This window comes from Euprymna scolopes, chromosome 41 (genome assembly GCF_053919585.1).
Source record: "Euprymna scolopes isolate OS-2025 chromosome 41, ASM5391958v1, whole genome shotgun sequence".
In the NCBI taxonomy this organism is placed as follows: Eukaryota; Metazoa; Mollusca; class Cephalopoda; order Sepiida; family Sepiolidae; genus Euprymna; species Euprymna scolopes.
The window spans coordinates 22,534,747-22,561,270 of NC_136522.1; the positions used below are offsets into that span (position 1 = coordinate 22,534,747).

Below are 26,524 nucleotides of genomic sequence, written 5' to 3' on the forward strand. Positions count from 1 at the left end.
AAATAAAATACTACCCCGCAGTCAAAGTTGACCTCATTAAATCATTAAAATGTGCATCTGCCAATTCTAAATAGTTAAATAAATTCAAACGTGTTTCCGTTAGCATTTCGTGGTGGCCCAATGCTAACGTCGCACATCTTTTTTTTTTCACACTTTAATTTCCAACTTTGCCTCAAGGGTTCGGGTTAGATTCTCATACTCACTTACCAAAACTTTTTTTTTTTTTTTAATTATTTACCCCCCACCCCCAGAGTTTTGATTTACCCAAAACCACACACACCTCCAAACACCCGGGCAACGCCAGGTACCCCCCGCTAGTATATATATAAAAGGCAAAATGTGTGTGTGTGTGTGTGTACGTGTTGCAAAAACTTTCAACAGAGGCCACGGATTTTCGCCAGACAGGTATCATCCTAAAGCACAAACCTCCGGCTGACAAACTTCGAAAAATTGGGCAAAAAGATTCATTCCTTCATCCTCAACGGCTTTCTTTTTTACAGGGAGAGGTGAAAAAAAAAAAAAAAAAAAAAAAAATGGTATCTTCATGACAAGATGGCTTTACGCATGCGTCAATACGCGCAAAAGACGTTGTACATTGAATTCGTTTAAATGTTATAAAAACCGACCTACTTTCACCCACGCGTCTATAGCGCAATGGGTTAAGTGACAGCATCGTTATCTAAAGATTTCAGGTTCAATCCTAGTTATCAGATATACTTTTTTTTTCTGATTTTTAAACATTTAATATTGAAATGAGGTTACTTTTACCATTTTTTTTTCACTTTTCTTCGCCGTGCCCCCCCCCTTTATGGGTTTTTGTTTATCCGATTGTTTTAAAGAAGTTTTACGTCCGTTCGCTGTTTTATTTGTTTTGTTTTTTCCGATTTTTTTTTTAAAAGTTTAAACAGGGATATTAATTCGCTTATTCTTTGCCCCCCCCACACACACACACATACACACCTCCAAACACCCGGGCAACGCCGTTCTTTTTTTTTTGGGGGGGGTGTTTTTCCGATTTTTAAAAAGAAGTTTTACGTTCGTTTGCTGTTTTCTTTGTTTGGGTTTTTCCGATTTTTTAAGAAGTTCTTTACACCCCCCCCACACACCACACCTCCAAACACCCGGGCAATGCCGGGTACCCCCGCTAGTATATTATAAAGCTTTGACTAAAAAAATAAAGCAAATATATCCATATGCATCAGCTTGAATCAAAACCAAAACTAAAATTTATGAAAAAAGAAAAATTATATATATATATATATAACTTGAGTACCATCAGCTATAATCGAAATCGAAACCAAAACTGATGAAGAATTCTTGATAAAAATGGAAGGTCATAATATAAATCTCACCTGTCTGGTTAAATGTATGTATGTCTGCCTAAAACTTTCGACAGTTGACGAATTTTCATGAGATTGGTATTGTTTTGAAGATGGATCCTTCAGATGACAAATATCGAAAAAAATAGCCAAAAACATTAATTCCTTCACCTTCAATTGGGCATTTTTCTACTGGGGGGGGGGGTCGCTTTTTTCGCCGATATTTTCAAAAGTCATCCCCTCTTTTTGATTGTCTAGTCTTAAACTTATGTCACTTCCGGTTTGGTGATAGGCACAACAGTAAAAACGTCAGTGTTTTTTTTTTTTTTTTTTTTTTGCCCCCTTCACGGTATGAGTTCGAGCCTGCCTGCCTACTACCACTTTTTTTTTTGGGGGGGGGGGGGGTTAACACACACCACCAATGCTGGGCACCCAGGCTTGTAACAATTAAATGACAGTCACTTGGAAGAACAAGATGTAAGTGTGACACACAAAATAACACACATGATATCGTATTAATATATAGACTAGCGGGACCTGTGGAAATTCCACAGAGGACTCATTCATATATAATATATTAATGTTGGCATTGAACTTGAGTTCCTTCAGGCATAATCGAAACCGGAACCAAAACTTATAAAAAATTCTTTAATAAAAGTATTTATAAAAAATAGATGATTTAAGTGCCATCAGCTATAGTCGAAACCGAAACCAAAACTTATGAAGAATTCTTAGTAAAATTATTTATGACAAGAAAGAGAAGAACATAATTAAAGGACCCGGATGTAAGCGTGACACACAAAAGAACACACACGCTATAGTATTAATATATGGATAATGTAATTCACATCCCACCCATGACAAAACCTAACCCAGTTTGATCCCCACCCCCTGAAAGAATACTTTTTTTTTTAAATGTTTTTTTTTTTTTTTTTTTTTTTTAGATATTATTCACCCAGGACAACGTCGATAAAGAATGTACCAACTTTGTGGATCTTTATGTTGTAGTTCTTTTACTTTTAGCTGGACATACACACAATCATACACTCACATACAACTGCCCTTTATTTAATAGAAACATTTACCTACAAAACAAATTTAGATATTCAGGTGTTTGGTAGAGACTTTTTGTGCACATATTCAAAGTCACACATATATATATATATATATATATATATATATATATATTTTTTTCGTGTGCTAGAATGCTTTCATCTTAAATTCTACACAATTATGCAAAATGCAGAAAATATACATAGAATTCAGCATAACAGTGAAAACCATAAAAATAAGTACTTAATTAACGCTTGTTTCAAAGAAATATGCAAATTAGTTGACTTTCATGCAGTCGCTCACATATTCATGACTGAGTATATTAAAAAGCTTGTTTTAATTTCTGAATAGAAAAAATACAACATTATAGGTATATATATTATATAGGACATGATCTATATATCTGCAATCGTATCTATATTCATTGTAATGAATGAAATAGAAATGATTTTTATGTTTTTTCCATATAGTTCTAAAAATTTCTGTTCAACTAGATAGGATATGAGCACAAGTTTAATCTTTACTAAAGAATTGTCTCCCTAGAAAAGACGACGTGATTCCATTTCCATTTGAGGAAACTGGTTTTCTTTCTTTGTTGCAGAACATCTATTAGTTGGCCAGTTGTGTACAAATCTCAAGAGCGATAGGAATCTTCTATCATGTCTGAAAGTGACGCAATGTTAAATGAGCGAGATCGGAGATGTGCCGCTGTACAACTCCTGCTCTACTGATCCAAGTTATCACAACAGAACCATTGCCAACACCCTCAAAATGCATTTCTGGATCCCCCACAAATAGCAGGGACGTGCCCAGGGTAATGAAGTTATGATCTCTAATGGGGTCACATCATGCCACCTCACATCTTCGAAGTTGGCTTGAAAGTCAACACCAATGTGTATCTGGATGTGCTAAAGAGTGTGGTGATCCCCTGGTGCAATCGGGTGGCCGCTGGTGGTTCCTGGGTGTGGCAGCAGGATTCAGCGCCGGCCCACAAGTGCAATTGCCTATATTCTACTGTTTTCTGTTGTTTTTTTTTTTTTTTATTAATGTATTTTGCAGACATTGCATATGCATTTTTCTTCCCAAATCCTTTTTGAATTCTATACAAAACATTTTTTGAGGACTATACATTTGTCTTTGAGGAGTTGTTTAATGGTCTTTCGCTATTCAATGAAACACGTGTAAGAAATAATAATAATAAATAAAAACTTATGAGTGTGAATTAACTACATCTTTTATTTTTGAAATGATTGTGTGCTTGTGAGACTTATAATTATAGTTTGTAATAATTGGATTAAAAATGCTGTACAGTGTGTGTGTGTGTGTGTATGTGAGTGAGTGAGTGAGTGAGAGAGAGAGAGAGAGAGAGAGAGCACGCACGCACGCACGCGCACACACACACACACACACACACACACACAGATGCACATTTGACACAGAGAAACGGAATGAATCCTTAGAACGAAACAATCATTATAATGGAAATATTAAGATTGGAGCCAGACATGATTCAAGATAAAATGGTAGACAGTTAAGTCTTTGCTTTTTTGTATTTATATATTTTTTTAGGATACAAGCAATAAAACATGGAAGGGAAAGAGAAGGCATCTATGGGAGGCTCTAACGATTTAAGCAGAAATCAGCATTTTCTAGATAAAAAAAAAAAAAAAGCAAAGAACTCATATCCCTTTTAGTATAATTTAAACAACGTTAAACTTGGCAGTAGTCTAAAAAGACACAATCCGATGAGAGTTTAATATTTTCAATGCATTCAACTCCATTACAACTGTTATTTAGGTTCATACTAGTTTCCTTCAAGAGATAAGGGAAAACGCAACCATATCGTATGGATATGAGAGAACATCTTGTTAAAGGTTTTGTTACCGTCCGCCTCTGGCCGCCACCATTTTACTTCCTACCAATCTTTATCTGGAAATCTGATTAAGTCATTTCCTATATTACCAATCACTGGACAACACGAGGGTAACTGTGATAAGGATTCACAAGTACGGTGGTCCAAGCGATTTTAAGAGGCAGCCAAGGACTAACACTAACCCAACACTTCCGATCTTCAGCCATTTATTCTATATGGAAAGAATCAGAATAATAATTGCTTCCTGGTTCACAATTTCTTTGGAATATAAACCGCCGTGATGTGGGTGGTGTGTGCGCAGGGGTATTTAGCAGTTGGTAACACACGTCTATATGTGTGGTTGTGGGAAATGGAGCAAGCCAGTAGATTTACTTTGCTGCTTGGTAGAGAGAGAGAGAGAGAGAGAGAGAGAGAGAGAGAGAGAGAGAGAGAGAGAGAGAAGATATGAAGGAGAGGGTCAGAGAGAGAAAAAAATACGAAGGAGAGAGAAAGAGAGAGAAAAAAATACGAAGGAGAGAGAAAGAGAAAAAATACGAAGGAGAGAGAAAGAGAGAGAAAAAATACGAAGGAGAGAGAAAGAGAGAGAAAAAATACGAAGGAGAGAGAAAGAGAGAAAAAAATACGAAGGAGAGAGAAAGAGAGAGAAAAAATACGAAGGAGAGAGAAAGAGAGAGAAAAAATACGAAGGAGAGAGAAAGAGAGAGAAAAAATACGAAGGAGAGAGAAAGAGAGAGAAAAAATACGAAGGAGAGAGAAAGAGAGAGAAAAAAATACGAAGGAGAGAGAAAGAGAGAGAAAAAAATACGAAGGAGAGAGAAAGAGAGAGAAAAAATACGAAGGAGAGAGAAAGAGAGAGAAAAAAATACGAAGGAGAGAGAAAGAGAGAGAAAAAATACGAAGGAGAGAGAAAGAGAGAGAAAGATAAAATACGAAGGAGAGAGAGAGAAAGATAAAATACGAAGGAGAGAGAAAGAGAGAGAAAGATATAATACGAAGGAGAGAGAAAGAGAGAGAAAGATAAAATACGAAGGAGAGAGAAAGAGAGAGAAAGATAAAATACGAAGGAGAGAGAAAGAGAAAGATAAAATACGAAGGAGAGAGAAAGAGAAAGATAAAATAAGAAGGAGAGAGAAAGAGAAAGATAAAATACGAAGGAGAGAGAAAAAGAAAGATAAAATACGAAGGAGAGAGAAAAAGAAAGGTAAAATACGAAGGAGAGAGAAAAAGAAAGATAAAATACGAAGGAGAGAGAAAAAGAAAGATAAAATACGAAGGAGAGAGAAAGAGAAAGATAAAATACGAAGGAGAGAGAAAGAGAAAGATAAAATACGAAGGAGAGAGAAAAAGAAAGATAAAATACGAAGGAGAGAGAAAAAGAAAGATAAAATACGAAGGAGAGAGAAAGAGAAAGATAAAATACGAAGGAGAGAGAAAGAGAAAGATAAAATACGAAGAAGAGAGAAAGAGAGAGAAAAAAATACGAAGGAGACCGAAAGAGAGAGAAAAAAATACGAAGGAGAGAGAAAGAGAGAGAAAAAAATACGAAGGAGAGAGAAAGAGAGAGAAATAAATACGAAGGAGAGAGAAAGAGAGAGAAATAAATACGAAGGAGAGAGAAAGAGAGAGAAATAAATACGAAGGAGAGAGAAAGAGAGAGAAAGAAATACGAAGGAGAGAGAAAGAGAGAGAAAGAAATACGAAGGAGAGAGAAAGAGAGAGAAAGAAATACGAAGGAGAGAGAAAGAGAGAGAAAGAAATACGAAGGAGAGAGAAAGAGAGAGAAAGAAATACGAAGGAGAGAGAAAGAGAGAGAAAAAAATACGAAGGAGAGAAAGAGAGAGAAAAAAATACGAAGGAGAGAGAAAGAGAGAGAAAAAATACGAAGGAGAGAGAAAGAGAGAGAAAAAAATACGAAGGAGAGAGAAAGAGAGAGAAAAAAATACGAAGGAGAGAGAAAGAGAGAGAAAAAAATACAAAGGAGAGAGAAAGAGAGAGAAAAAAATACGAAGGAGAGAGAAAGAGAGAGAAAAAAATACGAAGGAGAGAGAAAGAGAGAGAAAAAAATACGAAGGAGAGAGAAAGAGAGAGAAAAAATACAAAGGAGAGAGAAAGAGAGAGAAAAAAATACGAAGGAGAGAGAAAGTGAGAGAGAAAAATACGAAGGAGAGAGAAAGAGAGAGAAAAAAATACGAAGGAGAGAGAAAGAGAGAGAAAAAATACGAAGAAGAGAGAAAGAGAGAGAAAAAAATACGAAGGAGAGAGAAAGAGAGAGAGAAAAAAATAGGAAGGAGAGAGAAAGAGAAAGATAAAATACGAAGGAGAGAGAAAGAGAAAGATAAAATACGAAGGAGAGAGAAAGAGAAAGATAAAATACGAAGGAGAGAGAAAGAGAAAGATAAAATACGAAGGAGAGAGAAAGAGAAAGATAAAATACGAAGGAGAGAGAAAGAGAAAGATAAAATACGAAGGAGAGAGAAAGAGAAAGATAAAATACGAAGGAGAGAGAAAGAGAAAGATAAAATACGAAGGAGAGAGAAAGAGAAAGATAAAATACGAAGGAGAGAGAAAGAGAAAGATAAAATACGAAGGAGAGAGAAAGAGAAAGATAAAATACGAAGGAGAGAGAAAGAGAAAGATAAAATACGAAGGAGAGAGAAAGAGAAAGATAAAATACGAAGGAGAGAGAAAGAGAAAGATAAAATACGAAGGAGAGAGAAAGAGAAAGATAAAATAAGAAGGAGAGAGAAAGAGAAAGATAAAATACGAAGGAGAGAGAAAAAGAAAGATAAAATACGAAGGAGAGAGAAAAAGAAAGGTAAAATACGAAGGAGAGAGAAAAAGAAAGATAAAATACGAAGGAAAGAGAAAAAGAAAGATAAAATACGAAGGAGAGAGAAAAAGAAAGATAAAATACGAAGGAGAGAGAAAGAGAAATATAAAATACGAAGGAGAGAGAAAGAGAAAGATGAAATACGAAGGAGAGAGAAAAAGAAAGATAAAATATGAAGGAGAGAGAAAAAGAAAGATAAAATACGAAGGAGAGAGAAAAAGAAAGATAAAATACGAAGGAGAGAGAAAAAGAAAGATAAAATACGAAGGAGAGAGAAAAAGAAAGATAAAATACGAAGGAGAGAGAAAGAGAAAGATAAAATACGAAGGAGAGAGAAAGAGAAAGATAAAATACGAAGGAGAGAGAAAGAGAAAGATAAAATACGAAGAAGAGAGAAAGAGAGAGAAAAAAATACGAAGGAGAGAGAAAGAGAGAGAAAAAAAGACGAAGGAGAGAGAAAGAGAGAGAAAAAAATACGAAGGAGAGAGAAAGAGAGAAAAAAATACGAAGGTGAGAGAAAGAGAGAAAAAAATACGAAGGAGAGAGAAAGAGAGAAAAAATACGAAGGAGAGAGAAAGAGAGAAAAAAATACGAAGGAGAGAGAAAGAGAGAGAAAAAAATACGAAGGAGAGAGAAAGAGAGAGAAAAAAAATACGAAGGAGAGAGAAAGAGAGAGAAATAAATACGAAGGAGAGAGAAAGAGAGAGAAAAAAATACGAAGGAGAGAGAAAGAGAAAGATAAAATACGAAGGAGAGAGAGAAAGAGAAAGATAAAATACGAAGGAGAGAGAGAAAGAGAAAGATAAAATACGAAGGAGAGAGATAGAGAAAGATAAAATACGAAGGAGAGAGAAAGAGAAAGATAAAATACGAAGGAGAGAGAAAGAGAGAGAAAAAAAATACGAAGGAGAGAGAAAGAGAGAGAAATAAATACGAAGGAGAGAGAAAGAGAGAGAAATAAATACGAAGGAGAGAGAAAGAGAGAGAAATAAATACGAAGGAGAGAGAAAGAGAGAGAAAAAAATACGAAGGAGAGAGAAAGAGAAAGATAAAATACGAAGGAGAGAGAAAGATTAAAATATGAAGGAGAGAAAAAGAGTGGAAATACGAAGGAAAAAGAAAGAGAAAATGAAAAGGAAGTAGAAAGAGAAAATGAAAAGGAAGGGGAAAGAGAAAATGAAAAGGAAGGGGAAAGAGAGAAAATACTAAAGAGGGGGAACAGAGAGAGAGAAAATACAAAAGAGGGAGTAGAGAGAGGGATAGAAAATACAAAAGAGGGAGAAGAGAGAGGGAGAGAAAATACAAAAGAGGGAGAAGAGAGAGGGAGAGAAAATACAAAAGAGGGAGAATACAAAAGAGGGAGAGAAAATACAAAAGAGGGAGAATACAAAAGAGGGAGAAGAGAGAGGGAGAATACAAAAGAGAGAGAAGAGAGAGGGAGAATACAAAAGAGGGAGAAGAGAGAGGGAGAAGAGAGAGGGAGAATACAAAAGAGGGAGAAGAGAGAGGGAGAAGAGAGAGGGAGAATACAAAAGAGGGAGAAGAGAGAGGGAGAAGAGAGAGGGAGAATACAAAAGAGGGAGAAGAGAGAGGGAGAATACAAAAGAGGGAGAAGAGAGAGGGAGAATACAAAAGAGGGAGAAGAGAGAGGGAGAATAAAAAAGAGGGAGAAGAGAGAGTGAGAAGAGAGAGGGAGAATACAAAAGAGGGAGAAGAGAGAGGGAGAAGAGAGAGGGAGAATACAAAAGAGGGAGAAGAGAGAGGGAGAATACAAAAGAGGGAGAAGAGAGAGGGAGAATACAAAAGAGGGAGAAGAGAGAGGGAGAATACAAAAGAGGGAGAAGAGAGAGGGAGAATACAAAAGAGGGAGAAGAGAGAGGGAGAATACAAAAGAGGGAGAAGAGAGAGGGAGAATACAAAAGAGGGAGAAGAGAGAGGGAGAATACAAAAGAGGGAGAAGAGAGAGGGAGAATACAAAAGAGGGAGAAGAGAGAGGGAGAATACAAAAGAGGGAGAAGAGAGAGGGAGAATACAAAAGAGGGAGCAGAGAGAGGGAGAATACAAAAGAGGGAGCAGAGAGAGGGAGAATACAAAAGAGGGAGCAGAGAGAGAGACAGAATACAAAAGAGGGAGCAGAGAGAGAGAGACAGAATACAAAAGAGGGAGCAGAGAGAGAGACAGAATACAAAAGAGGGAGCAGAGAGAGAGACAGAATACAAAAGAGGGAGAAGAGAGAGACAGAATACAAAAGAGGGAGAAGAGAGAGACAGAATACAAAAGAGGGAGAAGAGAGAGAATACAAAAGAGGGAGAAGAGAGAGACAGAATACAAAAGAGGCAGAAGAGAGAGAGAAAATACAAAAGACGGGGGGGGGGAGACAGAAAATACGAAAGAAAGGGGAAAGAAAGAGAAAATAAAATAGAAAGAGATGGTGAGAAATAAGGAAAGGAAGAGACCAAAGATAAGGAAATGAAGAGGAAATGAGAGAGAGAGAGAGAGAGAGAGAGAGAGAGAGAGAGAGAGAGTAAAAAAAGAAGTGATAATAACAGCCGTCATGTTTTGTGTATTTTTTTCATCAGATCACAAGACAGGGTAGGCTTTTTCTCTTTTCCCATCTTACACAAACAACAAAAAAACAAATGGAGGGCGTCACTTTTTTTTTTTTTTTATATCATTTGTTGACTACCCACAATCAGACACCATAGAAATGTGATGACGAACTACTAAATATTTTACATAGTAATATAGTTTTTTTGCTTTTTTTGTTCTTCTTCTATCTTCTTCTTCTTCTTCTTCTTCTATCTTCTATCTATATATATAAAAGGCAAAAATCGGTGTGTATGTATGTATGTATGTATGTATGTATGTATGTTTGTTTGTAACGCTAAAACTTTTGAAAGACGGAACCAGAGTTGACAAATTTGGTATCATATTGCACCTTGATCACCCGGATGACAAATATCGAAATTTCACGTCAAACGGACCAGTAGAAAGGGGTCAACTGATCGTTTTTCTCCTAGGGGGGCCCCCCAAAAAACCTGTCATTTTAACGTTATTCAATACGTGTCACGTGACGTGACGTCAGCTCAAACTTTTGACAGACACAACCAAAGTTGACAAATTATGTATCATATTGAACCTTGATCACCCGCATGACAAATATCGAAATTCCACACCAAACGGACCATTAAAAGGGGGTGAACTGATCATTTCTCTCCTAGGGGGGCCCCCCAAAAAACCTGTCATTTTAATGTTAATATTACATAATCCAAAAACGCTTAGTCATGTCACGTGACGTGACGTCAACATCCAGTAATGGCGAACAAATGTAAACAAACACTTTGTTTTACCGATACTTTTGTAATTTCTCTTCTGCTTTGTTCTAGAGATTATTAAACTCCATGACAATGTCTCCAACGTATTTAACTGGTTAAAAATAGTATTTATACAAGAGTTTTAACGAAAAATATCAGGAAAAAATGTACAGGAATAAAAAAAAATTCAGCTTTCAAAATATTCGTCGATAAAAAAACCGATCTTTATATTTACGCTAGCCATTTTGTATATTACCACGTGACCTGCTATCTCTTAAACTGGAGGGGGGGGGGGTCCACTTGAATCCAACAAAACCAGTAATTTTTTTTTTCTATTATATATACATCATTTTCTATAAAATTAAGTGTAGACTTTATAATTATAACAAAAAATGTTATTCATACTAAAAAAAAAAAACGCTTAGTCATGTCACGTGACGTGACGTCAACATCCACTAATGGCGAACAATTGTACCTATTTACTATGCCTCCCCACGGGACAGAGTTAGACACCAGGGTCGTTTTTTAACGTGGAGAAAAGGTACAAAAATAAAAATTGTCTCAGTCGTGGAGGATTTCTCCTCCACCGAAAGAGAACAAGAAATAGAAGTGCAGCATCTGAAGAACAGATACTACACTTTGATCTTGACCAAAAGGCCAAGAATGCGAACAATTGTAAATAACAACTTTTTTCACAAAACCAACACCGTCTTTCTTTTTTTTCTCTCTCTCACCCACTTACTCTTCCCTCTCTCTCACCCTCTTTCTCTTGACGTCACACCACTGTTAAACTGTGGGGGGGGGGGAACACATTCCCAGGCATTATCTCCTATAGATGCACATTTTATTAGAAATTCAGCTTTCAAAATATTAGACGATAATAAAAATATAAAACCAACACCCTCTTTCTCTTTTCTCTCTCTCTCACCAACTTACTCTTCTCTCTCTCTCACCCTCTTTCTCTTGACCTCCTACTACTGTTAAACTGTGTGTGTGTGGGGGGGGGGGAAGAGGCAGCTTGAAAACCAACAAAAACAGTGCACAGTTTCCCAAGCATTTGGGGTGGGAAGGGGGGGAAGAAGCCGAGCGCACAGTTTCGTGTGAGAGAGAGAGAACAATTCTCAACCTATATACTCAACAAATTTTTTATCTACAGATTTGAAAGTTTGTATATAGGGTATTCAGACATATGGAAATATATCTAGCATAATCTATCTATTATATCTATAAAAGTGAAAATGTGTGTGTGTGTGTGAGGTAGCCAGAGAGAGAGAGAGAGAGAGAGAGAGAGAGACAACAATTCTCAACCTATATATTCAATACATTTTTTATCTACAGATTTGAAAATTTGTATATAGGGTATTCAGACATATGGAAATATATCTAGCATAATCTATCTATTATATCTATAAAAGTGAAAATGTGTGTGTGTGTGTGTGTGTGTGTGCGTAAGAGAGAGAGAGAACAATTCTCAACCTATATACTCAACGTATTTTTATCTACGGATTTTAAACTTTGTATATAGGGTATTCAGACATATAGAAATATATCTAGCATAATCTATACATTATATCTATAAAAGTGAGAATGTGAGTGTGTGAGAGAGAGAGAACAATTCTCAACCTATATATTCTACAAATTTTTTACCTACAGATTTGAAAATTTGTATATTGGGTATTCAGACATATGGAAATATATCTAGCATAATCGATCTATTATATCTATAAAAGTCAGAATGTTTGCGTGTGGTTGTGTGTGTAAGGTTGCGAGAGAGAGAGAGAGAACAATTCTCAACCTATCTATTCAATAAATTTGTTATCTACAGATTTGACCATTTGTATATAGGGTATTCAGACATATGGAAATATATCCAGCATAATCTATCTATTATATCCATAAAAGTGAGAATGTGTGCGTGAGAGAGAGAGAGAGAGAGAGAGTAAGTACAATTCTCACCCTATATATTCAACAAATTTTTATCTACCGATTAGAAAATTTGTATATAGGGTATTCAGACATATGGAAATATATCTAGCATAATCTATCTATTATATCTAGAAAAGTGAGAATGTGTGTGAAAGAGAGAGAGAGAAGAGAGAGAGAGAGAACAATTCTCAACCTATATATTCAACTAATTTTTATGTACAGATCTGAAAATTTGTATACAGGGTATTCAGACATATGGAAATATATCTAGCATAATCTATTATATCTATAAAAGGTAGAATGTGTGTGTGTGTGTGTGAGTGAGTGAGTGAGTGAGTGAGAGAGAGAGAGAGAGAGAACAATTCTCAACCTATATACTCAACAAATTTTGTATCTACAGATTTGATAATTTGTATATAGGGTATTCAGACATAAGGAAATATATCTAGCATAATCTATCTATTATATCTATAAAAGTGAGAATGTGTGTGAAAGAGAGAGAGAGAGAACAATTCTCAACCTATATATTCAACAAATTCTATCTTTACAGATTTGAAAATTTGTATATAGGGTATTCAGACATTTGGAAATATATCTAGCATAATCTATTATATCTATAAAAGTGAGAATGTGTGTGTGAGAGAGAGAGAAAGAACAATTCTCAACCTATATACTCAACAAATTTTTTATCTACAGATTAAAAATTTGTATATAGGGTATTCAGACATATAGAAATATATCTAGCATAACCTATCTATTATATCTATAAAATGACCATGTGTGTGTGTGTGAGAGAGAGAGAGAGAGTCAGAGAGAGAGAGAGAACAATTTTCAGCTTGTGTGTGTGTGAGAAAGAGAGAGAGAGAAAGAGAGGAAGGAAAATTCTCACCCTATATATTCAACAAATTTTTTATCTACATATTAGAAAATTTGGATATAGGGTATTCAGACGTATGGAAATATATCTAGCATAATCTATCTATTATATCTATAAAAGTGAGAATGTGTGTGTGAGAGAGAGAGAGAAAGAGAGAGAGAGAGAACAATTCTCAACCTATATATTCAACTAATTTTTTATCTACAGATTTGAAAATGTGTATATTGGGTATTCAGACATATGTAAATATATCTGGCATAATCTATGTATTATATCTATAAAAGTGTGAATGTGAGTGATGGAAAGAGCAAAAAATTCTCAACCTATATAACCTATAAAAGTGAGAATATGTGTGAGAGAGAGAGAGAGAGAACAATTCTCAACCTATATATTCCACACATTTTTGGGCACAGATTTGGAAATTTGTATATAGGGTAGGCAGACATATAGAAATATATCTAGCATAATCTATCTATTATATCTATAAAAGTGAGAACTTGTGTGTGTGTGTGTGTGTGAGAGAGAGAGAGAACAATTCTTAACCTACATACTCAACAAATTTTTTACCTACAGTTTAGAAAATTTGTATATAGGGTATTCAGACATATGGAAATATATCTAGCATAATCTATCTATTATAACTACAAAAGTTAGAATGTGTGTGTGAGAGAGAGAGAGAGAACAATTCTAAACCTATATATTCAACAAATTTTTTATCTACAGATTTGAAACTTTGTATATAGGGTATTCAGACATATGGAAATATATCTAGCATAATCTATCTATTTTATCTATAAAAGTGAGAATGCGTGTGTGTGAGATAGCGAGAGAGAGAGAGAGAAAAAGAGAGAGATAAAAATTCTCAACCTATACATTCAACAAATTTTTTATCCACAGATTTGAACATTTGTATATAGGGTGTTCAGACATATAGAAATATATCTAGCATAATCTATCTATTATATGTATAAAAGTGAGAATGTGTGTGTGTGTGTGTGAGAGAGAGGACAATTGTCAACCTATGTATACAACAAATTTTTTATCTACAGATTTCAAAATTTGTATATTGGGCATTCAGACATATTTTAATATATCTGGCATAATCTGTCTATTATATCTATAAAAGTGAGAATGTGTGTGATAGAGAGAGAGAGAACAATTCTCAACCTATATACTCAACAAATTTTTTATCTACAGATTTGAAAATTTGTATATAGGGTATTCAGACATATGGAAATATATCTAGCATAATCTATTATATCTATAAAAGTGAGAATGTGTGTGTGTGTGTGAGAGAGAGAGAGAGAGAGAGAGAGAGAGAACAATTCTCAACCCATATACTCAACAAATTCTTTATCTACAGATTTTAAAATTTGTATATAGAGTATTCATACAAATAGAAATATATCTAGGATAATCTTTCTATTATATCTATAAAAGTGAGAATGTGTGTGTGTGTGAGCGAGAGAGAGAGAGAGAGAGAGAGAGAGAGAGAGAGAGAGAGAACAGTTCTCAACCTATACATTCAACAAATTTTTATATATAGGGTATTCAGAAATATCGAAATATATCTAGCATAATCTATTATATCTTTAAAAGTTAGAATGTGTGTGTGTGAGAGATAGAGAGAACAATTCTCAACCTATGCACTCTACAAATTTTTTATCTACAAATTAGAAAATTTGTATATAGGGTATTCACACATATGGAAATATATCTAGCATAATCTATCTATTATATCTATAAAAGTTAGAATGTGTGTGTGAGGTAGCCAGAGAGAGAGAGAGAGAGAGTAAGAACAATTTTCAACCTATATATTCAACAAATATTTGATCTACAGATTAGAAAATTTGTATATAGGGTATTCAGACATATGGAAATATATCTAGCATAATCTATCTATTATATCTCTAAAATTGAGAATGTGTGTGTGAGAGAGAGAGAACAATTTTCAACCTATATACTCAACAAATTTTTTTATCTACAGATTTGAAAATTTGTATATAGGGTATTCAGACATATGGAAATATATCTAGAGTAATCTATCTATTATATCTATAAAAGTGAGAATGCGTGTGTGTGTGAGAGAGAGCGACACAGAACAATTCTCAACCTATATATTCAACAAATTTTTTTATGTACAGATCTGAAATATCACATTTGTATAGAAGTAGAAATCTTGATACCTACTCTGATACCTAATAAAAGAAAGGACACTCTTTAGGGCGGATTTTGATTATAACAAGTCACTAATTAGAAATTATAATAAACATTCTAATAATTTAAGACTTTTACCAAAATAAAATTGCATGGTAATCACCCAATTTCTGCCACAAAATTTTGATTGGCAGAACTCATAAACATAAAATATATATTTTCTAATTTCATCTTTTTTTTTTCTTTTTACATAATCTGGTTTGATGTTTTCCCAAATATTCAAATCACTATATTTTGCTGCTTAATATCAAATACAGCAACTGAGTTATTTTTATGCATCAAACAATTACATTTTCTCATTCATCCAAACTAATCACTGAACATCAATTTCATATTTTCTTCACTAAAATATTACTGTGCTTGATGTCATCAAGTGGAGCGGATCATTTTTTTTTCATTTGTTCACACATTTTTCCAATTTATATATATTTTAAAGATTCTTAGCCTATGTCATTGCATACCAATCTGTTTATTAAAAGTTAAGGTTCACTGTAAACACATATGTTACACCAAAATAAAAACGCTTCAGATAATGTCTTGATATTCAATTCAGTTTCTCACATGACATCTTATGAAGTTAGTAGAAATGTTACAGACTTTTGAATCTCAAACACTTTCAATACTGTGCACTGATATTTTCTTTTTTGCAATATAAGCACATTCATGATCTTTTTTACAAACGTTAAAAACTTTCACATTGTGTAGCAATATACTGAAACAATTATAAAAATATTTGTTTTTATTTTGAATGATGCAGGGCATCTGAAGAGAGATTTTTCTAACAAAATGAAAGTATAATTTTTAGCAATAGGTATCTAGGAAAAGGCCACTACATATGTTATAAGTTCCAAATTTCCACAACCTGGCAAATACTGGTACATGCTAGCAAATTTAGATTTGCAATTACAAAATATGATTCTAATTTTTTCCTTTGCTCTTTATTCTAACACTACACTAAGTTTACTGTGTTATTTCGCTACAGTTGATATTGTGTAGAACAATAAGAAAATCATAGTGAACAATGCATTCAACAAAATTTCACACACATTTCTAGATACCTATATCTAATAAGTTCAAAAGAAAGGACACACTTAGGGAGGTATTTTGGTGGTCAAGTCACTAAAAAGAGATTAGCTGGTTTCCCGGCATAGCCCAGGATATAATAAAGATTGACTGAAATACATGTTCTAGCTGGTTTCTAGGCGTTGCCAGGGATGTAATATAGACACATTATGTTGTATATTACCTGTTCTCTTCTCCCTAAGGTAAAACAATTTCATATACATGCTGTAAATTACCTATGCTAGGGATAAAACATGAACAATATCAGTCCTAGGGTAGATAAAACAAATAATACATAGAGATGAAAGATTCCTCTCCCCTAAGAATCAAACATATGTTCAATATCTGCTTTTGTTTTTTCATTGTTTATACGGTCCCGAGCAACGCCGGGTAGCCCTGCTAGTCTATATATATAAAAGGCAAAAATCGGTGTGTATGTATGTATGTATGTATGTTTGTTTGTAACGCTAAAACTTTTGACAGACACAACCAAAGTTGACAAATTAGGTAGCATATTGCACCTTGATCACCCGGATGACAAATATCGAAATTTCACGTCAAACGGACAACTAGAAGGGGGTTAACTGATCATTTTTCTCCCAGGGGGGCCCCCCAAAAAACCTGTCATTTTAACATTATTCATTAGCTGTCACGTGACGTGACGTCAGCTCAGTAAAATGTCGGCTACGCTGAGCCTCTGACGTACATTAAAGCTGCCTGCGAGGAGTATCATTGATACTATAACACAGTTAAATATTAGTTTAAGAGTCGAACCGTTATTACCAACGGATTTATCGCACTTCAAAAAGAAGAATCCCAAAATTACATAAAAATTGACGTAGGGAAAATGTTTTTATTTTTGCTTGAAGTTTTTTACCGGCGAAGAAAGATGACTATGCTCTTTGCTATAGTTTACCATGTAAACAAGGCTTTAGCCATTTTGTTTTTACCTCCTAACTCTGTTAAACTGGAAGGGGGAGGGGTGGCTATCAGTATAAGGCCGCTTAAATACACGAAAATTACTTTTATACGAGTTTGTTTTCTTATGAATGGAACCGCGTTTATAGGGGGGAGGGGGGAGGAGGCAATGTGCACAGTCTCCCAAGCATTACCTACTATAAAAAAAGATGCACATTTACCCTCTTCTCTCACCCTCTTTCTCTCTCTCTCTCTCTCTTTCTCTTCTCTCTCTCACTCTCTTTCTCTATCACCCTCTTCTCTCTCTCTCTTTCTCTTCTCTCTCTCATCCTCTTTCTCTCTCTCTCACCCTCTTCTCTCTCTCTACCTTTTTCTCTTCTCTCTCGCACCCTCTTCTCTCTCTCTCACCCGCTTCTCTCTCTCTACCTCTTTCTCTTCTCTCTCGCACCCTCTTCTCTCTCTCACCCGCTTCTCTCTCTCTACCTCTTTCTCTTATCTCTCTCTCTCTCTCAACCTCTTCTCTCTCTCTCTCTTACCCTCTTCTCTCTCTCACTCTCTGTGTACACCTTTTTCTCTTCTCTCTCTCTCTGACCCTCTTTCTCTCTCTCTCACCCTCTTTTTCTGCTCTCTCTCACCCTTCTCTCTCTCTCTCTCTACCTCTTTCTCTTCTCTATCACCCTCTTTCCCTGCTCTCTCTCACCTTCATCTCTCTCTCTCTCTACCTATTTCTCTTCTCTCTCTCTCCCTCTGCTCTCTCTCACCCTCTTCTTTCTCCCTCACCCTCTTCTCTCTCTCTCTCACCCTCTTCTTTCTCCCTCACCCTCTTCTCTCTCTCTCTCTACCTCTTTCTCTTATCTCTCTCTCTCACTACCCCTCTCTCTCTCTGTCTTACCCTCTTCTCTCTCTCTCTACCTCTTTCTCTTATCTCTCTCTCTCACTACCTCTCTCTCTCTCACCCTCTTCTCTCTCTCACCCTCTTTCTCTCTTACCCTCTTCTCTCTCTACCTCTTTCACTTCTCTCACCCTCTTTCTCTCTCACCCTCTTTCTCTGCTCTCTCTCACCCTCTTCTCTGCTCTCTCTCACCCTCTTCTCTCTCTACCTCTTTCTCTTCTCTCTCTCTCACCCTCTTCTCTCTCTCTTACCTATTTTGTAATATATATATATATAGATATATATATTGTACAAACTATTGTACAAACTATTACCACTTATCAAGGCCTATAGGCCACTCGAGGATGAAAGTTTAAAAGTGCACAGTAGTCATTGACGAAATGACGGAACCGCTTTAAGAGGAGGATGAATTATTCAGTGACTCCAACCTATTTTGTTACATATATGTATGTATATATTTTTGTAAAAAATATATATTACTACTTATCAAGGCCCATAGGACACTCGAGGATTAGAGTTGAAAAGTGCACAGCAGTCAAATCTGGGAAAGAGGATGGAACCGCTTTAACGGGAGGATGAGTTATTCAGCGACTCCAACCTATTTTGGTATATATATATTTATATCTATATTTATTTTTAAATATATATTACCACTTATCAAGGCCCATAGGCCACACGAGGATGAGAGTTTAAAAGTGCACAGTAGTCAAATTCGGCAAAGATGATGGAACCGCTTTAAGAGGAGGATGAATTATTCAGTGACTCCAACCTATTTTGTTATATATATGTATGTATATATTTTTGTAAAAAATATATATTACTACTTATCAAGGCCCATAGGACACTCGAGGATTAGAGTTGAAAAGTGCACAGTAGTCAAATTCGGGAAAGAGGATGGAACCGCTTTCACGGGAGGATGAGTTATTCAGCGACTCCAACCTGTTTTTTTATATATATATTTATATCTATATTTATTAAAAAATATATATTACCACTTATCAAGGACAATAGGCCACTCGAGGATGAGAGTTGAATAGTGCACTGTATAAAAAATACGGTAAAGAGGATGGAACCGCTTTAACGGGAGGATGAGTTATTCAGCAACTCCAACCTATTTTTTTATATATATATATATATATATACTTTTATTAAAAAATATATATTACCACTTATCAAGGACAATAGGCCACTCGAGGATGAGAGTTGAAAAGTGCATAGTAGTAAAATTCGGGAAAGAGGATGGAACCGCTTTAACGGGAGGATGAGTTATTCAGCGACTCCAACCTATTTTTTATATATATATATATATATATATATATATATATTTATAACAAAAATATATTACCACTTATCAAGGCCCATAGGCTACTCGAGGATAAGAGTTGAAAAGTGCACATTAGTCAAATTCGGGAAAGAGGATGGAACCGCTTTAACGGGAGGATGAGTGATTCAGCGACTCCAACCTATTTTGTTATATATATATATATATATATATATATATATATATATTTTGTACAAACTATATATTACCACTTATCAAGGCCCATAGGCCACACGAGGATGAGAGTTTAAAAGTGCACAGTAGTCAAATTTGGGAAAGAGGATTTAATCGCTTTAATAGAAGGATGAATTATTCAGCGACTCACACCTGTTTTGGTATATATATATATATATTTATAAAAAAATATGTATTACCACTTATCAAGGCCCATAGGCCACTCGAGGATGAGAGTTAAAAAGTCCACAGTAGTCAAATTTGGGAAAGAGGATGGAACCGCTTTAACAGGAGGATGAGTTATTCAGCAACTCCAACCTATTTTGTTATATATATATATATATATATATATATATATATATATTTTTCATAAAATATGTATTACCACTTATCAAGGCCCATAGTCCACTCGAGGACGAGAGTTGAAAAGTGCACAGTAGTCAAATTGGGGAAAGAGGATGGAACCGCTTTAACGGGAGGATGAGTTATTCAGCGACTCCAACCTTTTTTTTTATTTTGTAAAAAATATATATGACCACTTATCAAGGCCCAGAGGCCACTCGAGGATAAGAGTTGAAAAGTGCACAGTAGTCAAATTTGGGAAATTTGTTATATATCTATTTTTTTGTTACTTAGGCATTTCCACTTATCAAGGCCCAGATACATCTCGAGGATAAGAGTTAAATGTGCACAGTAGTCAATTGGACAATAAGGCCCAGAGGCCACCCGAGGATAAGGGTTGAAAATGGCAGTAGTTAATTGGACAACATAGTAATCGTTAGTAATGGAAAGTCGGGAAATTTGTTATATATATATTTATATTTTGTTTAGATAGGCATTACCACTTATCAAGGCCCAGAGGCCACTAGAGGATAAGTGTTGAAAAGTGCAGTAGTCAATTGGACAAAATATAGTAATTGTTAGTAATGGAAATTCAGTAAATTTGTTATATATGTATTAATATTTTGTTAAATACGCATTACCACTTATCAAAGCCCACAGGCCACTCGAGGATAAGGATTGAAAAGTGCACCGTAGTAGTCGGTTGTAATGGAAATGCGGGATATTTGTAATATACCTATTTTTTGTTACTTAGGCACAACCACTTATTAAGGCCCAGAGGCCACTCGATGGTATTACCACTTATCAAGGCCCAGAGGCCACTCGAGGATAAGCGTTTAAAAGTGCAGTAGTCAATTGGACAATATAGTAATCGTTAGTAATGGAAATTCAGTAAATTTGTTATATATATGTATATTTTGTTACATACGCATTACCATTTATCAAGGCCCAGAGGCCACTCGAGGATAAGGATTGAAAAGTGCACAGTAGTCAATTGGACAATATAGTAATCGTTAGTAATGGAAATTCAGTAAATTTGTTATATACCTATTTTTTGTTACTTGGTCATTTCCACTTATCAAGGCCCAGAGGCCACTCGAGCATAAGAGTTAAAAAGTCCACAGTAGTCAATTGGACAATAAGGCCCAGAGGCCACCCGAGGATAAGTGTTAAAAAGTGCAGTAGTCCATTGGTCAATATAGTAATCGTTAGTAATTACTACTTCTCAAGGCCCAGAGGCCACTCGAGGATAAGGGTTGAAAAGCGCAGTAGTCAATTGGACAATACAGTAATCGTTAGTAATGGAAATTCAGTAAATTTGTTATATATATATATATATATTTATATTTTGCTAAATACGCATTACTACTTATCAAGGCCCAGACGCCACTCGAGGATAAGGGTTGAAAATATTCAACAAATTTTTTATCTACAGATTAGAAAATTTGTATATAGGGTATTCAGACATATGGAATATATCTAGCATAATCTATCTATTATATCTATAAAAGTCAGAATGTTTGTGTGTGTGGGTGTGTGTGAGGTAGAGAGAGAGAGAGAGAACAATTCTTAACCTATATATTCAACAAATTTTTTATCTACAGATTTTAAATTTGTTATAAAGGGTATTCATACATACGGAAATATATCTAGCATAATCTATCTATTATATCTACAAAAGTGAAAATGTGTGTGTCTGTGAGAGAGAGAGCAATTCTCAACCTATATACTCAACAAATTTTTTATCTACAGATTAGATAATTTGTATATAGGGTATTCAGACATATGGAAATATATCTAGCATAATCTATCTATTATATCTATAAAAGTGAGAATGTTTGCGTGTGTGTGTGTGTGAGGTAGCAAGAGAGAGAGAGACAGAGCGAGAGAACAATTCTCAACCTATATATTCAACAAATTTTTTATCTACAGATTTGAAAATTGGTATATAGGGTATTCAGACATATGGAAATATATCTAGCATAATCTATCTATTATGTCTATAAAAGTGAGAATGTGTGTGTGAGAGAGAGAGAGTAAGAACAATTCTCACCCTTTATATTCAACAAATTTTTATCTACAGATTAGAAAATTTTTATATAGTGTATTCAGACATATGGAAATATATCTAGCATAATCTATCTATTATATCTATAAAAGTGAGCATGCGTGAGAGGAGAGAGAGAGAGAGAGAACAATTCTCAACCTATATACTCAACAAATTTTTTATCTACAGATTTGAAAATTTGTATATAGATTATTCAGACACATGGAAATATATCTAGCATAATTTATCTATTATATCTATAAAAGTGAGAATGTGTGGGTGTGTGAGAGAGAGAATGAGAGAGAACAATTCTCAGCTTATATATGCAACAAATTGTTTATCTACAGATCCGAAATATCACATTTGTATAGAAGTAGAAATCTGGATACCTATTCTGATACCTAATAAAAGAAAGGACACTCTTTGGGGCGGATTTTGATGATAACAAGTCACTAATAAGAAATTATAATAAACATTGAAATAATTTAAGAATTTTATCAAAATAAAATTGCATGGTAATCACCCAATTTCTGCCACAAAATTTTGATTGGCAAAACTCATAAACAGAAAATATATATTTTCTAATTTCATCTTTTTTTTTATATAATCTGATTTGATGTTTTCCTTAATATTCAAATCACTATATTTTGCTGCTTAATATCAAATACAGCAAATGAGTTATTTTTTATGCATCAAACAATTACATTTTCTCATTCATCCAAACTAATCACTGAACATCAATTTCATATTTTCTTCACTAAAATATTACTGTGCTTGATGTCATCAAGTGGAGCGGATCATTTTTTTTTCATTTGTTCACACATTTTTCCAATTTATATATATTTTGTCTAAGATTCTTAGCCTATGTCATTGCATACCAAGCTGTTTATTAAAAGTTACGGTTCACTGTAAACACATACGTTACACCAAAATAAAAACGCTTCAGATAATGTCTTGATATTCAATTAAGTTTCTCACATGACATCTTATGAAGTTAGTAGAAATGTTACAGACTTTTGAATCTCAAACACTTTCAATACTGTGCACTGATATTTTCTTTTTTGGAATATAAGCACATTCATGATTTTTTTTTACAAACGTCAACAAATTTCACAATGTGTAGCAATGTACTGAAACAATTATAAAAATATTTGTTTTTATTTTGGATGATGCAGGGCATCCGAAGAGAGATTTTTCTAACAAAATGAAAGTATAATTTTTAGCAATAGGTATCTAGGAAAAGGCCACTACATACGTTAAAAATTCCAAATTTCCACAACCTGGCAAATACTGGTACACGCTAGCAAATTTAGATTTGCAATTACAGAATATGATTCTAATTTTTTCCTTTGCTCTTTATTCTAACACTACACTAAGTTTACTGTTTTATTTCGCTACAGTTGATATTGTGTAGAACAATAAGAAAATCATAGTGAACAATGCATTCAACAAAATTTCACACACATTTCTAGATACCTATATCTAATAAGTTCAAAAGAAAGGACACACTTAGGGAGGTATTTTGGTGGTCAAGTCACTAAATAGAGATTAGCTGGTTTCCCGGCATAGCCCAGGATGTAATAAAGATTGACTGAAATACATGTTCTAGCTGGTTTCTAGGCGTTGCCAGGGATGTAATATAGACACATTATGTTGTATATTACCTGTTCTCTTCTCCCTAAGGTAAAACAATTTCATATACATGCTGTAAATTACCTATGCTAGGGATAAAACATGAACAATACCAGTCCGGGGGTAGATAAAACAAATAATACATAGAGATGAAAGATTCGTCTCCCCTAAGAATAAAACATATGTTCAATATCTGCTTTTGTTTTTTCATTGTTTATACGGTCCCGAGCAACGCCGGGTAGCCCTGCTAGTCTATATATATAAAAGCCAAACGTCTGTGTGTATGTATGTTTGTAACGCTAAAACTTTTGAAAGACGGAACCAAACTTGACAAATTTGGTATCATATCGAAGCCCCATCACCCGGATGACAAATATCGAAATTTCACGTCAAACGGACCACTAGAAGTTGGTCAACTGATCAGTTATCTTCGAGGGGGGCCCCCAAAAAACCTGTCATTATCTATATATATAAAAGACAAATGTTTATTTGTAACACTAAAACTTGAGATGAAAGATTCCTCTCCCCTAAGAATAAAACATATGTTCAATATCTGCTTTTGTTTTTTCATTGTTTATACGGTCCCGAGCAACGCCGGGTAGCCCTGCTAGTGTACTATAAAAACAAGCAATACGACTAATCATGTTGCCACGTTGTTGAACTTGGTCAGTATTAGAGAAGTGATCATTTCAGAAGACCAGGTGCTGTATGTGGGAGGCCGACTTTCTCAATAACTATGGCTGTAGAAAAACTGAATTTAATGATTTTTTTTTCCACTTCTATGTGTGTGTTTTGTTGTTATACGATACCTCAGCATGGCTAAACCTAGAAAGATTGTAATAAGGATCCCTGAGTCTGGATCCTGAAGCTCTATCGCTGAGCCCCTCCCTGCTAGTAATAAACATGATGGACTCTCTCATTCAACTCAACGCATGTTATACTCTGCTTTCATTGTACCGCAGGTGTAACAAGACAAGCCCTGCTATCTCAAACCAAGCCACATGACCCCCAAGTCACGAGTTGAGTAGGCGTAGTTCCTGTTCTTGCTCAGCGAAGATTAGTTTGATGAAATATCTTTGATTGAAACATTGGTTTTCCTACTAAATTTTTTTTTTTTTTTTTTTCGGAAAGTAGAATGTAAGCAAATTCATTAACTACCCACACAATGACTTGTTTAAAATGGTAATGGCTGGTGTAGAGTTTTCCTTAACTTAGACAAACTACTAAGGAACCCCATCTTCCTCAGTATATATATATATATATATATATATATATATATATATATATATATATATATATATATATAAGCGAGATAAGACAGATTAAAAACCAGGTGAAATATCCTTATCTAAATGGCTTCCTTCACCCCTACTCAACAAGCTGACCAGCAGAATACCAGGAATTCAGCCCATATCAGAAGCTAATTGCCTAACACATCAGATCGAATAAACATCACTCAGAATACTTTTCAATCCATGCCATTGATTTTCGAGGTCCATCGCACCATAGATATGCATATATAACTCAACATTCAACTTCCATCACCGACGGGAATATATACAATGGAATGGAACATTCATCCAATATCTGATACACTGTTTCAAAACCTAAAAAGACTTTGGATCACATCTATCAAAGCATATTCAACTCGCCCACGAATACGTCCACTCCGTATACCCTTTGGAAAATCAGTATGAAGCAACCATGCAGCATTCTTGTTATATGGCCCAATATTCTGCCTACCTGGCAATAATACCCTGGAAGATATCGTACTCCTTCCGATAATGGACTGCTCAGGTTGTATGAAACTTCTTTTCCTAGAATTATTTTCATATAATTATTATTCACCACCCAAAAAATTTTTTTCAATATCTGTGCTGAAAAGCAAAATACATGTCTATTCACAGCTGAACATTTTCCTAACCGCATTTCATTTCCTCTGATGATATAGCCATTATTGAAAATCCATGGATTAAGGAAATTAACATAACCCCCTTCTATAGATTCCTTTTGTCAAACAATAAATTCTTAACTCGAATATATGTGCCTATATTTTGATTTTCAGAATTTAACTGTAACCACTAAACTAATATATATATATATATATATATATATATATATATATATATATATATATATACACACACAGGGTGTCCGTAAAGTTACTATACAGTCTTATTGTTTTATTGTATTATATTTGTATTAATAGTTAATATTTATTTTTTACAGGTTTATTTAATCAAGCATGCCACGCAAGCTAACTTTGGAAGAGCGCAAATTTATTTCAAAGCGATATTGGAAAACAGAAAATGCACAGGATGTAATTCGTGATTGGAATCATTATTTTAATACAAATCCTCCAACACGTTCGGCTATTTATAAACTTCGAGACAAATTTGATGATACTGGCTCAGTTGCCGATGCTTCGCGTTCTGGTCGGCCAAGTGTGTGCACTGAACAAAATTTGGCTACAGTTCCAATTTGAATATTTGTCATAGAAATTGTTTGCCTTGATTGTTAGTCTTTTCGGATGTAACACGTGTATTTTCTGAGATTTTTATAAACATAAAGGTGTTATTTCTTTTTATTTCTTTTGTTACAAATAAATATTTTAATACAATATCTTACTGTACTGTTAATATATTACAGGGTGTCTGTATAGTAACTTGTAAGACTGTATAGTAACTTTACGGGCACCCTGTATATATATATATATATATATATATA

The 26,524-nt window shown here is 34.6% G+C and overlaps 1 protein-coding gene and 1 pseudogene across 3 annotated transcripts in view; both read right to left on the reverse strand.

Moving 5' to 3' along the window:
• The window catches only part of LOC145266412 (uncharacterized), a 792,722-nt gene that overhangs the window by 409,745 nt on the left and 356,453 nt on the right, over positions 1-26,524 (reverse strand). The gene's annotated exons all lie outside the window — the stretch shown is intronic.
• Positions 10,926-11,059, reverse strand: LOC145266798 (U2 spliceosomal RNA; annotated as a pseudogene).